General features: G+C 34.3%; 1 pseudogene; it reads left to right on the forward strand.

The window, feature by feature from the left end:
- The first annotated feature begins 252 nt into the window (after positions 1-252).
- Positions 253-24,793, forward strand: part of LOC149542763 (U4/U6 small nuclear ribonucleoprotein Prp31 homolog) — a 64,462-nt pseudogene continuing 39,921 nt past the window's right edge.

Raw genomic sequence — 24,793 nt, forward strand, 5'->3', positions numbered from 1 at the left:
TTGTAAAGTTGAAAGTTGAAAGTTGACTTATTGCATATAGTAGGTATACGTTTTCAATAATATATGAACTATGTAAATTGCTTCCAACTAAAAAATGCCTATTATTTTTTCTTATTGCATTCTATAAGGTTTATTTTATTCTTTAGTGCCCTAAAGATGCTAATGCTAATATATGAATTTGTCACTATTCCTTGTATGACTTATTATGCATTTTATTTTATTTTTCATGTAAATTATAGTCTATTGACTAGAATGTTATCTAAGTTCATATTGTTTGTCTTGCAGGCCACTCTTTCATATTCATTTTTGGCTGACCTCGATGACTTGTCTGACAATGATATGTTGCTTAGTGTAAGTCTAGTACAACTTTTACAATTTTTGTTTGAGATAAACTACTAAAAAATAAATGCCTACTTATTTTCTAGACATTGACACGAGGCAATGATTGATGTTCATTTTTTCCATGTAAGATTGAAATAATAGTAGTGCTTGATATGAAGTTTTGTGATATCACAATTTTCAAATATTCTTAGTTAAGTTGTGTATTGGCTGGACCATGAGAATGGTGATGCAAGGGGGGAGGCAGAAGATGTTGATTGTGAGATGACAGATAGTAAAACTCTTAATTATGATGATCTAGACAATGTTTCAAAGCTACAGAAGACACAATGCTATATTGATATCATGCAAGTATGTATAGAACAAATACATTATATATGAAAAGAAAATAAGCATAGTTTATGCATTTTTACACATAAAATATAATTATCTTTACCTTTGATTCAGTCACTTATTGTTATATTTTCTTATAAAAAATTTAAAACATGTTTATCTTACTATCATATATTCTTTTCTGAGAAAAAATTGGATAAAGCTTTTGGCCATCCGAGGATAGACTATAGTAGATACATATTTGAATGGTCAGTCACATGAATGCTATTTTATGTTTTTAAATAAACTATAAAGGAACAATTTATCATAATCTTGTTCTTTCTTGCAGACTTAAATTTTTTTATGATATGTGTGAATTCTACAAAATTACTAACCCAACCTTCATTTCATTCATAGATAAAATTCATTTTCTCTTATCCAAAGATGCATATAAAAGAGGAAGTGAATCAAAGCCAAACACATATATTTATCTTCCATATTGGTGTTAATATGTAGGAAAAAAAGTGGTTCATTTTCATCTAATATAGAAATACCCAAAGAAAAATATAGATATGCATTTAATTTCAAGTAAACTGGTTATAAAATATGAAATTATAGATGGTCTTTACAAAAAATTATAGCTAAGGCTTTGTGAAAATATTTTTAAAAAAAATTCGGTTTGTGGATATATATAGGTTGAAGTTTCTTGAGTTAGAATCTCTTTTACACCACCCAATTGATTATGCTTGAGTTGTAAAGAAAATTGGAAATGAGGTTGACCGAACCTTGGTTGATCTTGAGGGTCTTTTACCTTCTATTATTATAATGGTTGTTTCTATCTTGGCATCTATTACTAGTGGAAAGTCTTTGTTAGAGGAAAAACTTCATAAAATATTGGATGCTTGTGACAGAGCTCTTGCACTTGATGTGGCAAAAAAGAAGGTTTTGGATTTTGTGGAGTGTAGGATGGGCTATATTTCCCCCAATCTATCTGCCATCATGGGTAGTGCAGTAGCAAAAAAATTGATGGGCATTGTTGAAGGTCTCTCTTCATTGAAAAAAATGTTTGCTAGTAATGTGCAATTATTGATGGATATAGTTGTTATTCAACAATTTTCTTATCATATAAAGTATTTTGTAAATCTTAGATATATTAGTTTGGTTCATTTAAAAATTATTACTAATTTGGAGCTGAATTATTTTTATATTTAGCAAAGTGGTCAGGAAATCAATAGCACATGTCTTGATTGTTATTTCCTATACCCATAAAAATACTTTCATAGAGGCTTTCAAGAAGAAGTACATGCCACTTGACCTGTGCCCAAAGAAAGAAGTGGCAGAATTGGTGGTAACACAAAGGGCTATCTTGGTCTTGGAGCATGTTCACATTTTTTGTCTCAAGAGTTGACCTAGATAGTCAACATTATGAGTGTAGTTATAATGTTTTAAATTCTAATTGACTTATCAATATTGGGACAATTTTTTGGCATATAATGTATGACATTACATTCGATTTGATTGTTAGGAACAAATATAGTCCAATTTTTCCTATTGTCAAAAAAATTTGTAGACATTAATCTACTTACATTTACTATTCTTGTTAATTCTATGCTAACTTATACATGCTTAACAAGATTCATGAATCCAAGGGTCAATCATTTGGTTGAGCTAACTATTCCATTCACATGATTGTTAAAGAAGGATGTGCACTTCAGATGGGGAGGTGAATGCTAGGAGGATTTTGATTCCATCAAGAAAAACTTGCTAATCCTTCCATGTTGATGCACACTATGAAAGATAGGCCCTTTATGTTTTGCACAATGCTATAGTAACTTTATTAGCTTGGTATGATGACAAAGGAAAATAAATTTTATTATTATATTAGTCATGTTCTTGTTGAGTATAACTCTTGTAACTCTGCCATGGAAAAACAATGTATTACTATAGTTTTCACAACACGGAAGTTGAGGCACCACCTTCAACATACAAAAACTTGAGTCCTCACTAAGAACAATTTACTTATGATTTATTTTCTAGAGATGATATTTGAGGGAGATTAACAAAGTGGGTGATGTGTCTTTTTGGGTTCAATCTCAAGTTTACAACATAGAAGTCATTCAAGGGAATTGAGAACATTTCCCACATTCCTAATTCCCTCACCTAAAAAATTTCCCATATTCAATTTTTCATTTATTGAGAACTTTCTCACAATCAATCATGACCCTATTTAGGATATGTATTTCAATGGATGAAGGTGTCAAACTAGTTTTGGAGTAGGTGTTATCTCAATCTCACCTAAAGGAAAACTAGTTCCTTATTCCTTTTGTCTTGTTTTTTATGAATATATGTGGGTGCGAGGGAGCTAAGCATAAATAGGATAAGGTTAAGTCACATGCCTAATTCACATGATGTGCTCTAATATCCATGCCTAATATGTTTGGTAAGTTTTGATTTGCGGTACTCATGGTGTATGTAGAAATTGAGCTTGTGGTATAGGTGGGTGTACATGCTATGACCCCAACATATATTTTCTCCCTCTCCATGGTCTAAATGTAGGGAATGAGACACCTTGATAGATGGGAAACTCATCCATCTATATCCACTTTTAGCGTGACTATGGTCATCAAAATTTATGACATCAATAGAATTTGGCACCATCCTTACTCAAGCAACCACATGCAAAGATTTCCTTTATCATCCACTAACCTACCATAACCTTTTAGATGCATGACTCGTAGATGTCAACTATCAATGCATTATCTATCATAACTTATTCCCCATGTATGAGAATATATATGATTTGATAGATGTTTTCTAATTTAGTGGCCAACTCCCAACATCTCCCAATTAGGAAGTGGAATAACATCACACTAGAATCTCATCTCTCTATAAGTGCCATCAATATAGTTCTATGAAATCTCATCTCAAGGTGGTGGTAGACCCACCAAAGACTTAAAGATAAATATCCAAACTAATCACTAACTAGGCTACCATTGGTGATTACTTTGATATTTATCTTCGGGTAATTTTTTTTAAACAAAATACATTGGTTGAAAGTTCAACCAATGTTGGTAAGAATTGGTCAAACTTTCAACCAATGCATCGACCAAGATGTCATCATGGGTTTGGCATCTTGGTCAATCGAGGGTTAGCATTGGTTGAACTTTCAACCAATGCATTGACCAAGATGTCATTATGGTTAGTTTGGCATCTTGTTCGATCAAGGGTCAGAATTCTAAAACTTTTGGCTAATATTTGGTTGAACTATTGACCAAAGCATCGACTAGGATGTTGTCATGGGTTAAGCATCTTGATCATTTTTTTAGTCAAAAGTTTGACCAAAATTGGTTGAAAGTTTGATGGTCAATCTCATTAAGAAGGGAGGTCATTTTTAACCAAATTGTGCATCAAAAGTCTGACACTAACAAGAATTGGTCAAATTTTCAACAAGGAAAATAGTGACAAAACAATTTGAAGATCATTCAACCAACATGAGTTGAAAATTTGACCAATTTTCATCAAAAAATGAGGCCAATTCTTCTAGTGTCAATTATCCAAGGTCCAAATGTACATGTAAGAATTTTCCTAAGGGAAAAATTCACCCAGGAACTAAGAACTCAAACACAAGAAAATAGTAGACCGAAGACACAGAGAGAGTATGATCAGAATAGCAATGTATTCAATAACTAGTTCCTCATAAGAGTACACTAGGAGTTCCTGAATGTAAAGGCCTTAGGAGAGCTTCTAGAATGCATAGAAGTTAGCATCATGATGTGTCATACAACCAAACACATGTCCACTAGATATGGGTTATCCTCCATTAATAACGGAAGTAAGTGCGGTGATGAGAGGATAAGCCTACAAGGGTGGGACACACAAAATAGTATTGTAGACACCATGTGCTCAAATAGAGTTCTGTACTCTTGTGTTGTCTACATGACAACTCAAAAGGTGTGCAAACTCCCAAGTTTCTCACAAATAAAAATAATAAAATAATGCAAGATAGTAAATAATGCATTAACCTAAGTAAACTTAAGTAAGTGTAAATAGTAAAGTACGTATCTACACCAACACCCCCCCTTAAGTGCAACTTAGGGGACTGCCCTTAAGCTTATGAACTAGGATGAAGATGCATAATGGGTCTCAGCTAGTAGGCCATATTAGGTACCCTTGTACATAATGAAAATGTAATCTCCCATAAAGCGAGGAAAGAGGGAAAACCTCATGGGAAAAACCCTCCCCCAAAAAGAGAGATAAGTAAGGATGCATTGATGGATGGATTAATCAAGACCCCCCCATTACGACATATATCCAATATATACGAAAGAGAAAGAGAGAAGGAAGAGAGATAGAATAGGCTCCCCCCCAAAAGAAGAATGCCAATAGGTGAAAACTGCTCTGATGAAGAAGTTGGTCCATGAATGCAGAATGGTGTTCTTCCCCTTAGGAAGAAACAGTGGCAAAGGTACAATATTGAAGATGTGTGTTGGTCCTAAAACCTGCTCAAGTATCCCTGTGCTAATGCTAAAGTTCACCCCTTGGAACTGTGCTGAAAAGAATGAATGCAGATCTGGCAAGGATGTCTATTGAACCTGTTCCATTGAACCATCTATCTCCTCTACTGACAAAGAGAGCTCCACTAATTGCTATTCATAAGGATCCATAATCACACCAACCTATTTAGATTGATCATGTAGAGAATGGACATGAGGGTCAGAGTGAGCCCTCGCAACAACTATAGAAGAATCATCATCAATGAGAAGATGTAAGTCCTCAACTCTGTCTTCCAAGTCAAGTGAAGCTGGAGCTGGAAGATGAGATGTACCATGCTGAGATGGACCTTTCACTATGGCAATATAAGCACGTGGACTAGACTGATGTGACCTCTCACTACAACTATCGATAGAACCCTACGTGTCTGAACCTGTTGAAGCACTATCGTTGGTGCCACTATCAGTTTCCACTGTGTATGATGTGTGGAGAGGAGTAGAGGATAAGCTCAGAGAACTTTCCTCAAAGTGAGCATCCTTCTCCACAAAAATATCATGAGTCTCTGGATCCATAAGTCTGTAAGCCTTCACATTGTCTTCATAACTAATAAAGGTACAAGGCCTAGGTTTCGGTGCCTTGCAACTCCTAGAAGATTGGTTAGCCCATGTTGGACAACTGAAGACTCTAAGGTGACTCACAACTGGTTTTCTACCACACCATGCCTAAAAAGGAGTCTTTCCATCTAAGGCTGGATGACGAGACCTATTAAGTATGTGAGTAGAACTGCTAATGGCTTCAAGTTCAAGTGTAGGATCAAGAGACTTGGCCTTTATCATGCAACTTTCCATGGTCTTGAGAGTCCTAATCCTCATAGCTGCAAAATCTGTCTTGTGTGGACTGAATGCTGGTGAATTTTGAAGATCAATCCCCTCAATTCTGGAAAAGTTCTTAAGTCTTCTGTCTACATATCTGTTTTCATTATCCACTCTAAGTACTTTGATGGCTTTCATTGACTTGTGTTCAACATGATTCTTGAAGTCTTGAAGCTTATGAACTACTTCATTCTTGTGATGAAGGAAGAAGACCCAAGTGAATCTCGAAAAGTCATCAACAAATGTGAGTATGTAGTGGCCTTTGTTGACTAAAGTCACTGCAAAGGGTCCTGCTAATACCATGTGAACTAGCTAAAGAACAACTAGAGCTTGAGAAGACTTCCTTTTATCATACTTCTCCTTAAGATTCATATCCACTAAACAAGATGAACACTCTCCCTAAGAAAATTTGATATTAGGTAGACCTCTGACCATGCATTTTGAGCAAAGTTGCTGAAGAGAGAAAAAGTCAAGGTGACCAAACCGCTCATGCCATAAATTGATGTTTGAAGTAGAGTGAGTTAACAAGGCTTGAGAAGGACTCTTAGGAACAAAGTGGGAGAAGGAATAAAGCCTCTTTTCATGATTGAATTTCCCCACTGCTACCAATGAATCATCTTTTAGACTTTGCATCATCATTGAATGTGGAAGGAACTCAACCTTATGACCATCTCCAAGGTGAGTGATTTGGTAAACTGATAGGAGATTAGAGCTTAGATTTGGAATGTAGAGAACATCTTTGAATTCCCCATCTTCCATTTCTACATGTCCTTTTCCTTCAACTTCCATTTTAGTATCATCTCCCACGAAGATGTGTGGTACCTTTGACTGCTTCAATGAAGAAAAGTCTTCCCTTGAAGAACCCATATGGTAAGAGGCACCTGAGTCAATTATCCATTTCAAAGAAGAATTTGAGTTTGTCATAAGTGCTTGACCTTTACCCTTCGAAGAGGTAGGAGTTAAATCCTTGGAAGTACCTGGCACTTGAATCTTGTTCTTCTTGAGTAGATTTTTTAACTCATCGATTCTTTTTGTCTTGCAATGATGCTTGTCATGATTTGGATTTTTAAAATATACACAAAAGAGTTTGTCCTTCTTTTAATTACTTCCTTTCTTGTTTGAAGAAGAACTGCTTTGTTGAGAGGAGTCATGTTGTGTCTCAGATTGTATTTTTTGCTTCCACTGCTTCTTCTTGTTGTTGTTATTTCCCCCTTGACTAGATTTTTGAGCATCACTAGCCACCAAGTCTTTGGTCTTAGATAACTTGAGAAGTCCAAAATCCACCAAGTGAGATTGTTCAACAATCAACATGTCTGCAAATCCATCAAAGGAAGGCTTCTGCTAAGCAGATCCCATAGCTAACCTGTGAGTATTAAAACTTGAAACAAAGTTGGCGTACTCAGAAGGTAGCTTCTTCAGGATGTGATGAATTAACCTATCATCCTTCATGAGATTTCCACAATCTTTTAGAAGTGCCCTATACTCATTGACTTTAATGATGTAATCTTGAATTGTGTCATAATTCTTAGGATCCAAAAGAAGTAGATCATCCTCAATCCTCAATCCCTTTTCTTCATCCATTTTACCATACAACTGTTCAAGTTTATCCCAAGCTTCCTTAGATTCTGAATAATTTTTAATGTAGAAGAGAAGATCCCCATGTACACAGCTCCTAATTACACCTAAAGCTTGTTGGTCTTGTCTTTACCAATCAATGAGTTCTTTAGCATTAGTAGGTTTGGTAATTGTACCATCAACATAAAGACTATATCTTTTTTCCATTAATCTACTCCATGCAATATCTTTCCATGTAGAATAGTTGCATGAAGTTAGAGGAGGACATTTAAAACCCATGATGCAAAAATGAAAAGAGCACAAAATAGAGACACAAAAAATAATATACACCCCCCCTTTTCACTCAATCAAAAGACCCCCCCAAAAAAAGATGTTGTTGGCACTTTATAAGTAGTGCGTTTACAATGGGCCACTTGTCAAAATGAACAAAGTGGACTTTCTGATTTTGCTTTTACAACTACCTTATAAGGCTTAAATCTGTCACTTAAGCACTGTAGCTTAGTTTTACAATAATTTTGAAAAGAATCAAGGCTTTACAATGCCAAAGAAGGCCTAATTTTGAAAGTGAGAAATTGGTCCACACAACACTAAAATTTGACTTCAGATCTGGAAAGTAGCAAAAAAACATACACTTTCAAAAAAAATGGAACTTGAAAAAGTGACCAGATGTGCTCGTACAGAGTTTTTGAAGTTGCAAATGGAAGATTATGCAGGTACAGTCGCCAAAAATGCAAATTCTATAAAATTTGTGCACCAAAACCAAAAAACAACACCACCACATGAAATTTTAAGGAATTCTACCTGATTTCAAAAAAAATTGCACCTGAATTGGAGTCTGAATGTTCGAGTTATGGGCTCGCAAAGTTAGGCTGCCAAACTGAAAAGCAATCTAGAAAAGGGTCTGGAGGAGGAATTGTGAGTCTAAATTTGATAGTCAAACGGCCGTCACTATAGTTATAAAATTCCTTGAAATGACATCCAGACAGGCGTCAAATTTAATCAAGGGTTCTGCTAACGTCAGCAAAAAAATTTCCTCCTTGGGTGACATGGTGGCTTACAAGGCTATCTGTACTGTACAAATGTGACACATGTTGAAATCCGTACTGCTAATGTAGCGTTGTCGGGTTCCATGGGTGACGTGGCATTCTCGAATGAGTTGTCACAAATGTGTTGTACACGTGTCAGAACTAGTTGAATATAAATTTGACAGTCATATGGCCATCACAGCAGTTCTAATTTGCCCAAAAATGACATCCATACGGGCATCAATTTTAAGATGGCAAAATGATGATGTCAGCAAAACTCTGACCCACTGGCTAACGTGACAGTCGAATCAAAATTTGTACTGTATGAATCTGTACGAAACTAGTGATGTACCCCTGTTGCATGTCAATACGAAATGCTGGGTCGACTGCCACGTCAGCCAGTGGGTCAGAGTTTTGTTGATGTCATCATTTTGCTGTCTTAAAATTGATGCCCGTCTAGACGTCATTTTTGGGAAAATTAGAACTGCTGCGATGACCGTATGACCATCAAATTTAACCCCATCTTTAATATATTATATAATATATTTAATATATATTTAATATTAAATATTAAATATTATTAAATATAAATATATATATGGTATCAGAGCCTGAGTTTCAACATTGGGAGCTCTAGGTATATTGGAATGCTATTAGTGTCAACTAGCTGAACAAAATGAAAACTTTGAACTATCATGTGTATCTCTTTCAAACTGAAAACTTGAAACTAAGTGAACTGAAACAGAACTTAAAACTGTTACTTGCATATTTTTCATACTTCAACACTTAGCTTTCAAAACTAAAAATTCTACTTAAACCTAAATGAGGGCAAAACTGAAAATTAAAAATCATTCTAGTTGCAAAACATGTATCTTTTATCTATGTTGTAACTCTGCAAGCATTAAGTTGCTCTTGTTTCGAATGTATTAGGGGATCTATTTTAGTAGTTGTTAAAAGAATGAATGTTGGATTAATCCAGTTTTTGATTTATCATTAAACCAAAATCATATTGCTCTAAGTGTGTTGTAGTGTCACCAGTGGAATCATATTCCCCTACAAAGGGAAAGGGTTCAATGGGACCCGCATAATGAGTATCTTAGTTTTTTATTCTTGCAGGCTTCCAAGAGTAAGCCTAATTCTAGGGGGGTGGATGTAGTGCCTGCCCCTAGGTTGCATATTTGTTATCATTGTCGAACTCTAATAGACTAGTTTTAGGTTGATGGTTAGTAACATTATTTTGAGATAATCAAATATTGTTTTAGATTCAGTTGATATGTGATGAGATTACTTAGACTCTACATTTCATGTATGCATGATGATTATTACATTATTTTCAGTTATTGATTAGATAGATGGTTTATTATCACATGTGTTTTATTATGGATACTTACCCCATACTTGCATGTGTATAGTGTGTGTATTTGTTCTTGGATGGCATTTCTGATGTGGTTAAAGAAGGGAGTCATAGTCACCTGCTAGTCGAGATCTACACGATGCACCACTTCTTACCATTGTCTATTTAGCTTAGTATATATTGTATGTACATGCATGATTTTAATGCAGGTTACAGGTGTAATCACCTAAAAATGGTCATCTAGACTATTAGCCCCCTTTTCAACATTTTGGCTAAATTAATTTAATCATTTACCTAGACCAAATTGCTAATAATCAATTTATTTGATTATAACCTATAGTTTGAGTATGCTATCCTAAGTTCATTATTTGATTAAAAGAACATGTCCCCTTTTAATTAAATAAAAGACCCCATTCTTCTAACCCACTTAAAGTGCACACATAAAGTCCTTTTTCTATTTTACAATTAAAAGAAAAGGCTTGTGAGACTTTTGTCTTATATGACAAGTCAACTTATATTTTATTGGTTGACTTGTGTGTGCACATGGATCACACCTATTTTTGAATTTCACCGTTAATCATCCACCATCTTCATCTTGATCTCTACCGTCCGTACGACTTTAAAAGGGAGAGAGCTTCCCCCCTCAAAGGATCCATCCTCATTTTGAATACTATTATGCTACAGGTTTTCTAATAGGTTTCTTTGGAGCTTTGTGGAGAACTTCTATTTCTTGTCTACATTCTCTCATCCATGGCATCATGGCATTCTAGTTTAGCTTAGCTTTCATTTTTACATGTAGCTTAATCTCACATAGCTTAATAATGGTATTGTAACACTCTCATCCATGTTTAGAATAGCTGCACTTTTCATATTCATTCTAATTTAATCTTTAGTTGCATTGCATTCTTGAGGAACTCCTTGAGACATTTGCATTCTTGCATCTTGTCTTTGGAACCTCCCATTGCATGGTTTACTAGCAAGAAGAGTATCTCTAAGGCTCATCTAAGAGCTCTTGAACTTGAAATACACTCTCTTTCACTCTGTGGATAGGGAGCTCTAAGCCGGCATCCAAGCATTCCAAACTCATGAAATCATTTGGATAGAAGGGTTTAGAGCGGGACACTTTTGAGTGTACATTTTTGGCGCCCACCGTGGGGCTTGAATCAATTTTCTAGCTCCATTTGCTTTTATATTTCATCTCTAATTTTTTAAAGCAACATATTAGATCTAATCAAGTGCTTTTGTAGAATTATCACTTGGGTTTTAAGGCCAACCCATAAGTAGATTGGTTTGAAGGCCAAAAATCCAGTTGGTTTAAAGATTTGATCATATCTTTTAAACCACTTGGAGTTTGGTTCTAAAAAAAAATTTGTAGGTTAAGTATGTGTTCAAAATGTCTCAGTCCAATTTTTCAAAAATTTGATGTGATTTGCAGGAGTTATGAGTTTTTATTTATTTTTCATAAAAAGCCGTTTTTGATCTCAAATCAGTGCATTTTTCTAAAAAAATTATATTTTCAGAAATATTTTTGAATTCTAAGAGGGGTACTCTCTTTGTGTTTTGACTTTTGAGGTCGTATTAGGGATCAAAAACTTGATTTGATAAATCTAGCCTGTTTTGACAAAATCGATCTCTAGGGAGCAAATGAAGAGATTTTTTTGAATTTCGTACATTTTTGGAAAGCTCTCTTATTTTTAGTAGGGGTATCTTGTTTTCATTTCTATTTTTGGATCCGAAATCATAGCAAACAAGTTCAATCTTGTTGACTAGGTCAAAATCAAAGAGTAAAAATGAGAGCATTTGTGATTAACTTGCACTTTCTTTGCATGCACTTGGTTGGAAGATAAATTAAATTTTTGAGGCAACTAACCACTTTTTATTGCAAATTTTTATGTTATTTTACACTAACTTTTGGTGCTAACAAGTTTTGATTATAGGTTGCCATCCTTATGAAAAAAATTGAAACATTGCATAAAAAGAACGCATGTCAAAGCTTCAAATGCGCAAGGGCTACTAACATTATTTGCAGGGCTGCCCAAAGAATAAATACCCAAAATTTTTTACTTTTTTTTTTCATGTGTTTCATTAACTAATTGTTCATTTTTTATAGGCACATAAAACTTGTGATTGGAGTCTTTTGGTAATAGGAGAGTATGCTCTTCACCCTTGTGGTGAATCAAAAATCTTGACTTGCCATTTTGTTTCAAAAGCAAGGGGTAACTGAATCTTCCTAGTGTGTTTGGGAGAAAATAATTGGAATAGGAGAGTATGCTCTTCACCCTTGTGGTGAATCAGAAATCTTGACTTTCAAAAGTTGATCCACTCTTTGTGTAGTTTAGAATCCTTTAGAGGGCTTGCTCTCGGACAACTTGAGAGGAACGACCCAAGTGGGGACAAGCAAATTACCTAGCTCTTCCAACCCACTATAAACTCAAGGCTATCAAGGATACAAAACATTGGTAGACATAGTGTTTGTCTTTGCCTAGTGTGATCACTTATGGGATTTCGACCATAAGGAGATCACTAGGCAAGAATGCTTAAGGTACTCTTGTGGTCGCGAGATCGGTTACTCATCACAAGGTGAGGTGTCCCATAATTGGGAGCAAGAGGAACACTATGAACGGAAGCCCTATCTAAACACCCTAAGTTAGTAACTACCTTTTTTAGCTGCTCAACTTCTTGGTGCAAGGATCGATCCTAGTGGACTACCCGAATCACCACAAGAGATTACACTCACCATTTGTGTTCCCTTGGTTATGTTTATGGCATTTCCATGACAAAGCCAATATCTCTTGTGGGAAACCACTTGGTGTGAGGCAAAGGAGCATCAAGCGTGGGCCAAGTTGTTGAGTAATGAACCATGTCTTTTAGGTAGATATTGCTTGATGTGTTCTCAAATGTGGTATACCTATGAAAATCTTTTAAACATACACATGATGATAATTCTAAGGAATTCTTTTGAGACCTCAGATATGCTTGTATCATGCAAGGTTTCTTTGTCCCTTGCTTGATTGTTTGAAGACTACTCCATGTGTCACTATCTTTCTTGGAAAGAAATTGCTTTTGAAAATCAAACTTGCTATGCTATCAACTATCGTCAAACTTTGTCAACCAAGTCAAAACATCAAATGCAAACATTTTCTTGTGTTTCTTGCTAAGGGGATTCTCATCATTTCATTTTTATTTTTTATGTCTCTAGTTCTTGAACATGCTTAAAGTAACTCTTTGGTCTTGGTACTCTTGGTCTTTCTATCTTCATGGTCTATGTCCACTTGCTAGTTATATTTTTTCTAAAATGGTTGCCTTGATTTGTTGACTACACTCTTGGGTTGGAGAGTTGTTCGCTTGTCACCTTGCTTGCTCTATCTATTTGGCTATTTGGGCATCTTTCCTAGCTATTGACTTGAGTCATTCATGTCGTAAGTTTCTTGGACATATTGTTTGAGAAGTCACTTTAATCTCTCTCTACTATCTTGTCAAGTAAATACTCTACCTCCTATAGTTTCAACATCAAGTTATCTTCTCGGCTCTTTTATGCTTAGCTTTGCATCTAAACCTTGTGCTACCAAACTTCAACCAAATCTAGATGATCAAGATATCCTCCATGTCACTAAAGAGTTTCAAGATCTATATGCACAATACAAAGAACTAGAAGAGACAAATGATCTTTCTTACCTTCATCTCTCTAAGTGCATGACAAAAATGAAGTCTAAACTTGAGAAAAGGTTGGAGGAAAAGATTGCATCATTACATGAATCTTCCTTAAGGTCTTTACATGCATGTGAGTCACCTTCTTTGAGTTCATCCTCTTCTTCTAGGTCTACATACTCTACTTCAAGACATCAAATGTCTTCATCTTCTATATCTAAAGACCTCTTTAGATAACAAGCAAGTGATACCTCCTTTGAGCCTATGCCAAAATTTTATGATGGACCTATCTTTGACCAAGATAATAATGAAGACATGGATGCATTCTATTCACTTGAGAAACAACCAAAGGACTGTAGACATACTTTTGAGAGAAATGTTACTCCCTTGGGGAATTCTTATGATGACATTTTGACAACACTTCTTGGCACCAAGCTCATCATGTTGCCTAAGTCTAGCTTGTATGGAAATCCATTCTTGGATATCTATTGTGCCTATCATCGATCTAATGACCATGCTACTTCTAATTGTATAGAGCCGAAACATAAAATCCAAGATCTCATTGATGATGAGATTGTTGATCTTGGAACCTCTTGTGACTCGTGTTGAGGATACTTCTCTTGAGCAAGATTACATTGATGAACCTATGTCTAGTAGTGGCTCCATTACGTCTTCCACTTCTTCCAACACTCATGCATCTCCCAACACTTCAAAGCTTTCCAACATGCCTCCATCAAATAAAGAACCTAATGCTTTCCACATTGACTATGTGTATCCTCAAGGGCTACCTATAAAAGAAACTCAAGCTAACCTTCACTTGGTTGCAAACCTTTTCCATGCTACTAATCCTAAACATCCTCAACCTTCATGAACTACTATGCCTAATCCAAGCACTACTCCATTCAATCTTCATTCTCCCTTGTCCTTAGAAGTGGCTCCATGTCAAGAGGGCTCTCAAAAAGAAAAAGCTATAAATGTCAAGAAAGATCAAGATCAATCAGCCTTTCATCTCTTTCAATATTTTTCCCCTCCATATCCTATATCTTGTCCACCCCCCAAGTATGATGAAGATACCACTTCCATTGTCTCCCTTGAGCTTACTGAAAATTATGAGAAAAGTTCTCTTCCTATGCTATCTGAAGCTACTTGTCAAGATCAAAGTGTCCCCTCATGTTCTACTTCTCCACATCCACTTCAAAATTGTGCTCAAGCTTCAAGTGCTTCTAGTAAAAATGTTGTTCCTATCAAAGGTACTCATGAGTCTATTGATGGCTTTGACCATGTTGCTCACTCTAAAGATGTTGATATCCCTTCCCACTATCCCTTTGCATCTTCTAAATCTATCCTTGGTCCTTATCTATCTAAGCTAAAGCATTCAAACCTTCCATCCATATTGGGGCCTTATGTTCCTCCATCTCCTACATTCACTCATAGCTCATTCCCTAGCTCTCCTATATTACCTTAAGATCAACAAAGACACTCATCCTTGATGACTTTTCACCCATCTATACATCTAAACCAGTCATATCATCCTTATTCATCCACAAATCCCAAGTCCTTTGGAAGTGAGAATAAACATAAGAATCCATTGAAAAAGAAAGATCACTATGTCCCATCTAATCGACATGTGAATGCTAAGAAGGAGAATGCACAAAAGAGACTGCAAAGGTCCACTATTAAAAAAGCTAAATCAAAGAAAATATGGGTTCCTAAACCCATTATTGAAGAAATGTGTTTTGAAGTATCGAAAGGAAAATCTAAAGCTATATGGATTCCCAAGTCTCTTTTAAAAGACTTGAATATTGAAAATACTTCAAAGTTGACATTCAAGCTTCCAAAGGCTTCCATTCCATCTTCTTCCAAAAATCTTCTTAAAATTATTCCAAAGCCTTCCACTCCACTTTTTTCCAAATCTCTTCTACCACCTCATACATCTAAACCTCAAGCTACTTCATCCATGATTCCTCCATCATTCCAATACCCTTCAAGGTGTGTGTCAATGTTGATCTCAATGTTGATCTTGTACAATATTTTAACTACCCTCATGAAATCCTCTAAAGCTTACACTAACTTTCTATACATGAACTATTATCCTCCATATACTCTTCCTACTACCATTTCTCTTTCATCACTCTATTAACATCTTTGAGCATACCTTTCTATGGTCTTGGCTTATCATGACTTATCTTTTCTATAAGAGCACTATCTACATTCAAATAGCTTGAGCTCTTTCTAAAAATTCAAAAATAAAAATTAAAAAAATGAAAAAAATGTAAATGTGCCTTGGTGAAAACCACTTCTTGTGGCACTTTGGTAGCAAAAGTAAAGAGAAATAAATGCATCCTACCATGAAAACTATATCTTTTGGCACCTTGGATAAGTACCATGATGAAAACCTGGTAAATAGGCATCATGCGTAATTCTTCCATCATCCATCTATCCCCTCTTCTCTCTTTGATCTTGACAATGTTGAGCTATCTTTGCATATTGGCTATCTTATCCATGAGATTTTCTATTGTGCTCTCCCATTCACTCATAGCCTCCATCTTGAGCTTTATTTTTATTGCTCTATCCCATTGCTATCCTATCTAGTTGACCCCTTGGTCTTGATCATACTAAATCAAACATGGTTCTCATAGGCCTCTTGACATGTCTGCTTTCTTGGATTGTACGCTTTCATGCTCTCTTTCATTGGCTTCCACTGCTTATCCTACATGTTATCTTACTCATTGGCTTCCATCGCTTATCTTATATGCTATCGCACTTGTTGGCTTCATCGCTTATCCTACATGCTATCTTGCTCATTTCTTCCATTGCTTATCCAAAACATGCTTCATATGACTATTTCACTTCTTTCCCTAGCTTGTGTACTCTTAAGGAGTCAATTCTTGAGGATCACTTTCACTTGCTTCGCATTCCTTTCTTATGCATCTTTGCTTATCCATCGGCTTGTTTCTCCATCATGTCCTATACCTTGCTAGACATTGGGAGAAAATGATGTGATCTTGCTTGAGAACTAGTGATCTCTAAATTATTCTAAAAAATACAAAAAATCATATATGATGCTGAAAAAATCTTAAAAATCAAAAAAATATCCTGAAAAAGGATCATCTTAGTGAAAACCTAGCAATAGGCACTTTGATGTATCACCAAAAAAAATTTAAAAATATATACAAAAAAATTTTTTTAAGTCTTGAAAAAATCTGTCAAGTGGTGAAAACCTGGAAACAGGCATTACTTGAAACCCTTGCACCTATGTCTATCAGTCTTAATCACACACTTTGCTACACATTTCCTAGCTTGGAATTGTTTCTTGTCCTCATCTCAGGCGCATAACTACTTAGCCTTTTTGAGGTATTCTTGTGCATTTGGGTTTCTTTGACAACTCACAAAATAGTGTTTCTCAACACTTCCCCCACTTTGACATCAAGTGTTTTTTTAACACTTTACAGATAGTTTACCTACGGTCTTCGATGTCATGATATTTCTCACTATCAGAATCAAGTCTTGAAGAAATGGCCAAGTGACTTGCACACACGCACTTTAACACTTAAACGACTAAGCTATGCTGATCTTTATCTACTTTGTGTGCTATCTATGATGATTTCTTTGCCATGTGTTCCCTCCCTAATAGTCTTTCAAGGATGTCATTGACTAGAAGACTGGGGGCATGGGACATATTTTCTTGATTTCTGCTTGTGGGTATACTTTTGTTTTTCTATAGTGTTGTAAGCATTTATGCTGGTCCTATTCAACATGTTAACTTACAAATGTATCATCCTTGACTGTTTTGCAAGACCGCACTCAGGGTTTATCCTGGCGCTTATGCCTTGATATAGGTGTAATCTTGCTAAATTAAACTTAGGGAATCTAATCATGTAGTTATCTTGACTTACATGTCTCTAATTCTTAGATTGGATTTCCACATACCTATCTAATATCGATCATATTCATATCCTCATAGTTATACTAGTGATGGTTGTATGATCTCATGATGTCCCTAATAAATGCTCAATGGTGAAATTAAGAGTCTAAATGTTATGCACTTCTTGCTAGTAAACCACTTTTCATATTATCTTGCATTTTAGGTTCATTTTATAGATTAGTCTTGCATTCTTGCATATGGGGAGAGCTCTCTCTTCATCTTTTTTGTGGACATATCAGCTAACTCCTTTCATATATTTCTTTACTTTCTTCTTGTTCATGTCTTTTCACATTCTTAATCTTTCACTTCATCTCTTTTCTATCTTATCATCACATTATATAAAGTTTTGACCTCTTAAATAATTTCAACGTCCTAGATTCATTTTTGGGATCGAAATCCAAATTTGAGATCATCTTGATGGTCAAAATTGTCTTTTAAAATTCTACTTTCTTCTGAGCAGTTAGCTGACCTTTTGAGGTCTAGTCTCTGAATCATCACTGGGGCATCTTCATTTCTTGATGTCTTCATCATTTCCATACTTCATATCTACTTCAATTTACTGTTTCATGTCTAAAATCATATTTCTACTCGTTTTGACCTAATTTTTATGCTATATCCTTCAAGGTCAACTCTAGTCAAACTGGGGCATTTTATCAATTTTTTTATAGTCATTCTTGGGTTCTAATCATCTATCTGTCATCTTGGACATTGCTATATTCTAATTTTCTCATGTCTAGCCAATTTTTGCATCCCCTTACCTCATTTCAATTTCGATCCCAAGGGGGCAGAAATACTCTATCACTGATTGCTACAACTATCTATTTCTTAGGAGCATTTGTTTGATCTTCTCACTTGTTCTCGATCTATCTACTTTGCTAAGTGTTAGCATTCTTCTTGAATTCTGACATCATCATTTCCTAGTGTTCAGTACTACCACTATCAGGCTGTACATTTAGGACTTGCTATCTTTTTCTACATTTCGTTCTTCAAAATCAGATATCTATATCTATCACCACCTACTTGGCTTTCTATTTTCTTTGACATAATGTGTTCCTAGATTGATCACACATTAGTCAAAGAGGGGCAAATTTAATCACCTAAAAATGGTCATCTAGACTATTAGTCCCCTTTTCAACATTTTGGCTAAATTAATTTAATCATTTACCTAGACCAAATTGCTAATAATCAATTTATTTGATTATAACCTATAGTTTGACTATGCTATCCTAAGTTCATTATTTGATTAAAAGAATATGTCCCCTTTTAATTAAATAAAAGACCCCATTCTTCTAACCCACTAAAAGTACACACATAAAGTCCTTTTTCTATTTTACAATTAAAAGAAAAGGCTTGTGAGACTTTTGTCTTATATGACAAGTCAACTTATATTCTATTGGTTGACTTGTGTGTGCACATAGATCACACCTATTTTCAAATTCCACTGTTGATCATCCACCATCTTCATCTTGATCTCTACCGTCTGTATGACTTTAAAAGGGAGAGAGCTTTCTCCCTCAAAGGATCCATCCTCATTTTGAATATTGTTATGATGCAAGTTTTCTAACAGGTTTCTTTGGAGCTTTGTGGAGAACTTCTATTTCTTGTCTACATTCTCTCATCCATGGCATCATGCCATTCTAGCTTAGCTTAGCTTTCATTTTTACATGTAGCTTAATCTCACATAGCTTAATAATGGTATTGTAACACTCTCATCCATGCTTAGAATAGTTGCACTTTTCATATTCATTCTAATTTAATCTTTAGTTGCATTGCATTCTTGAGGAACTCCTTGAGACATTTGCATTCTTGCATCTTGTCTTTGGAACCTCCCATTGCATGGTTTACTAGCAAGAAGAGTATCTCTAAGGCTCATTTGAGAGCCCTTGAACTTGAAATACACTCTCTTGCACTCTGTGGATAGGGAGCTCTAAGCTGGCATCCAAGCATTCCAAACTCATGGACTCGTTTGGATAGAAGGGTTTAGAGTGTGACACTTTCGAGTGTACAGCAGGTACTGGGTATCGACTTCCCTGAATTGTCAGGATGAGCATACCCTATCGCATTATCTCAATGGTAAGAGAAGGGAGATAAATTCTCAAGTTCAAATTCCAACCCTTTAAGCCATTTGCCCTAATTGGAAATTAGGACAAGTATCTGAGTTGAGTACCCTCTGAATGCGTCAAATGACGTAATTTGTGATAATAACCCTTTTGGTTTGATTTTGTATGGTTTTGCTATGATGGGTTTTTCGTATTTTATTTTATGAGTCTTTAGTGTATTTTCTTTTAATTAAGCCTAATTAAAAGATTTAACTAATGGTTTAATTTAATGGAAAATTAATATGATATTTTAATATTTATTTTATTTAATTAATTAGGAAATTAATTAAATAAAATAATTAAATTTGAAGATAAAAGTTATAATTTTAAAAGTTGGAATGTGATAATATTTATTTAAGTTAATAAATATTTTAGCAACTAAGTTTCGAAAATAAATGTAAAAGTGGAAAAGATATTAAAATTATTAAAAGATTCTAAATTGCATGATGTGTGCATGTGATTAAAATATAAATATATCAAGATAAAACAAGTGGAGTTATTAAAGTGAGTGCATAAATAAATTAAATTGGAAAGAGTAAAGTGAATATTAAATAAATTAATGTGCATTATTTTAATATTTAGGAGTTTGCGAATTCTCGGGAGTTGTCATGTAGACAACACAGGAGTTTGCACTCTAATTATGCACGTGTTGTCAACAACATAGGGGTTAGCACACAAATTAAGCACATGGTGTCTACAACCTTATGACTCATCTAGAAGGTTGGAAAAGACTCATGCTTAGTTGTCAACACCTTCTGGTTGGTTCTAGAGACATTCTAGGTGCTCCCTTAGAGTTCTTTATAAGGAGGCACTCTTAGAAGCTTAGGGAGAGCATTTTGGAGCATGATTGGAAGACCGGGAACATGGGGGAAGGAAGGAGCTTGCTTTGTGGATTCTAAGGAGAAGAGAATTAGCATCAGTATCCAGGTGCACTTGTGATTCTCGCATATTCCCTTTTTGCATGCTTTCTCTTCCTGTCTTCACCGTGTTTGCTAGATGACTGCTTTGATAATTCTTGTGATGAATGTTTAATTCAGATTTGCATGTTGATTCTCTCCTTGTGTGAAGAAATCAATAGAGAACTCAATTAGAAAACCCTAGCTTCCATTCATGAAAAGAGATTAGTTTTAAATCGGGTTTGAGTTCAAATTGTAATAGAATTGAAGATTTGATTAGACAAGGGTTTGTATTTTAATGAAGAATTCTAAGTTAAAATTTATAATCAAACCTATTAGAAGAATTATTGGATGAATTTAGAGAACAAATATCTATTAGAAAATTTCTTGAAATTGAAAGCCCTTTTTATTTTAAAAACTATGTGTTTGTTCTCTTTCTTTTAAAATCATGTAAATCTACACACACACACACACACACACACACACACACACACACACACACACATATATGTATATATGCTATAAAATTTGATAATAATCTGCATACATATATACATATATACATACATATATTTATTTATTTATTTATTTATTTGTTAAGTTGCAGTCAAAAAATTTCATTATATTATCAAAATCGCGACCCGTGTTTGAGAAAAATGTTTTTATGAAAAATGATATAAAAAATATATTTTGAAATATGGGAGGGCGGGGATTTTACCCCACCCCACCCCCCTTACTTCTCACTGCCCCCGTTGTCATGCTGGTACCCGCAGCAGACACTGCTGCTATGACAGCAAGTACTACTGCTGATGCAGGAGTACTCTGTTGCTGATGCAGCAGTACTCTGATGCTACAGCAGCAGTGCTACCCCGATGCTGCATGAAGCGGACAGGCCGGCAAGCCTTTATAAATGCTTTTATATATATGAAGCATTTGGTTTGTTTTTTTTTCTAAATTGTATTGTTTTAAATTTTATTAAAGTTTATAATATGTTAGGTATATATATATATATATATATATATATATATATATATATATAATTTGATATAAAGTTTTATTTATAATGATAAGTTGTATTTTATAATATACATATTTATTAACTAAAATCAATGATTGTTAGTTAATAGATGTAGATATATATAGATATTAAATGTTATTTAATAGGTTATAATCGATGTTAGTATTGTTTCGAAGTAAGATTTAAATTACTATTAAAGTAAATCTTATTAATATGTTTTGTATGGTTAACTATTTGTTAATATTTCTAGTGTGGTTGACCATTAATTGGTTTCATATGACCTATTCATTAATCTAATTAAATTAGATTTAATTACGATTGGTTAATGGTTGAAGAAGAATAATTAATCGAATTATTAGTCAACGTTCATAGGTGGAATGATTAAAGTAATGATGTATATGTTATAGTCGATTCATTAATAAGATTTTTAATATAACTCATCATTATTATTAACAAGTTTTAAGTAAAATATTATTGGATTTGGAGTATAGTTGATTTTTAATCTACGAAAATTATTAATCAATTGATATTCATTGAGTTGTTAATATAGCTATGATATTGATGATTATGTTATGCGAGAGTCTTAATTGAAATGATTATCAATAATACGAATTTGTTAAAATATTAGTATTCATTGAAAGAGTGACGAACGTGATCATTATAGATTTATTAATAAGATTTCCAATATAACTTTTTATTAAATAATAACAAGTCATTATTGAACTATTAATATTGGAGAATTGGATTATAGTTGACTTTTAACTTACAAATTATAGTTAGTTATTAATCAACTGATATTCATTAGATTGTTGGTATGGTTATCTAATTATTAATTAAATTAATTAATTAGAGTTAATTAAATTTAATTAATAAATAAGTTATGTAATAGAGTTTTAATTGATATGATTCTTTTAATGAAGTTGTAAAGTATTTGCATCGAAGTTGATAAGTCTTATTCCAATGACTTGAATAATGACTTTAGATATTTTAATGGTTGTTAGTGATGATTTAATCACAAGACTTAAGTTTTAGTGATATTTAATTAAGTTTTAATTAAGAACTATTAGTATGATATAGAGTCATGGATTGTGTACATTATTAATTAATTTAATTATATGATTTAATTAAGATTAATTAATAAAGCATGGCATTAAAGAATGGCTAGTTAATTTTATTGTTATAATCTTCTTATTCAAAGATTGATAACTAGCTTTCTTATAATTTAAAAGAATATGATCCTTTGGTTTTGTTTGGAGAAGTTGAATTAATGATAAGGAAGAGTTATTCAATTAGAAACATTGATCTTAACAAAATAAAGCAAATGATTTTATTTGTCAAATGATTTAATGAGTAAATATTTATCCTTCAATTATTCTTAGAATGTAATTTTAAATAATGGAAGGATAATGATATCGAGGGAACAAACGAGTTGACTTGTAGGTCAAACGATAAATCTTATATACTTGAAGTATACTTGCAAACAGAAACTGAAACCTCCACACTTAATTTTAGTAAACCAAAAACATATGTTTGCATTGTGTTTTCTCTATGCTTCTGTTTTGGGGTTTGTCCTAGCTTTGACCAGTATTAAGCTGTTACCAGAGGCTCAGGGATTATGTGAATGTGATGGCATGTTGATTTTGATTCGATCTTTCTAAACCCAACCATGATAATGTGATGATATGCTCTATGAGATGTTTGTATTTACTGATTGTTATTGTTCATCAGTCTTCTTAAGTGAAGCTGAGTTATATGTATCTAAGATACTTCACTTAACCATTTTTGATTCATCGATCAGTTATCCTTGGATTACTTTCTAGTCACCATGATGGGACTGAAATATCGATTTATTTCTTGATGATGTCATGTTGTGACATGTTTTGACTCAACCATTTTGGAGTCTTCGATCAGTATGATTTTGAGATATATTTTGGTTATTGAGAACCAATGGATACTTTCGATTATCAATGATACCTTCAATTGCCAATAGAGAACTGTTGTGGTCATGATTATCTATGGATGCTTTTCATGTGCTCATAGAGATTTAATGCTCTTTTTATGGATTATCTTTTGGTATTTTTCCAGTCGCTTGTATAGGATTGTGGTGATTTTGAGATTTATGATTCTGTGAGCTTAGGGTAGGTTATCTACTTGTAGTGTTGGGAAGTGGCTTGCAATGGGGGCTGAGGCCCTAAGTGGCCGCCAGGGTAACTCATTGTAAATTTTTTTAATAAGTGAAAACATTTACACTAAATGGGGATTAAATGAACCTAATAAGATAATTGTATGTTCTCGCCCATTCCTCGAGTGCTAGTACAGACTAGGATGGGAGTAGAGAGAATGCTTAGTTGTGACCTTGCATTCCATAGTATGCCTTGTTAGTATGAGAGGATACTAGTGGCCGCATAAGGATTAGTAGGGACCTTGGAGTCCTAAGCTAACTGCCAGGGTAACTCCTACATGATTTATGTGATGACACTTGCCCGCTTATAGAGTAGGTTTCCTACATGTCTTTGTGTGCCTCTGGGAAGTAGATGTCAATTTTTTGATTGGAACCTTTGAGTTAGTATACTTATAGGATTCTTGGATTTAGAGAGTATTTGTGCTATTTTTTTTGATAGCCTATTTGGTACTTGAGATTATCTCCTCAGCATGGTGGGAGTGGACCACTTAGGTTCCACGCGGTCGGGTGGTAGTGTTTTTTCACTCTTATCATTTGAGATCCGTCTGAGACACCGTGGCTGATGCATTCCTTGTTGGCATCTATCTTCATGGATTATGATGGTGGACATGTATCCTCGCATTGATGATTTGCATATGTTAGATGACGTTATCTTATGCTTTATTTTGTGTGTTAAATATCTTTCTGCATATGATGTAGGATGTTTTAGGAGTGATATTCCTACTATGATAATATCGATGATCTCTTCGATGACTTGGATGTTACGCACAGAGAGATGGCTAGGATCCACGATGGTCTAATGATGCTATTAACGATTGGGAGGAACAATGCACTTAGTTAATTATGTTTGATGATTTATGGTTATGATGATGTATCATGTATGATATGTGGTTTCATTTATGTTATTGCATCGTGGATTAGATTTAGAATGATGATGTACTTTATTTCACACATGTATATTCTTTTATACCCTTCATACATTATGGCATGTACAGTGGATGATTGAGCAATCAAAAATGTAATTTAAGGACATTAGGCTTTCTATTTATTCTTTCAT

This window comes from Cupressus sempervirens, chromosome 8 (genome assembly GCF_028749045.1).
Source record: "Cupressus sempervirens isolate cs-2001-9-10 chromosome 8, ASM2874904v1, whole genome shotgun sequence".
NCBI classification, from domain to species: domain Eukaryota; kingdom Viridiplantae; phylum Streptophyta; class Pinopsida; order Cupressales; family Cupressaceae; genus Cupressus; species Cupressus sempervirens.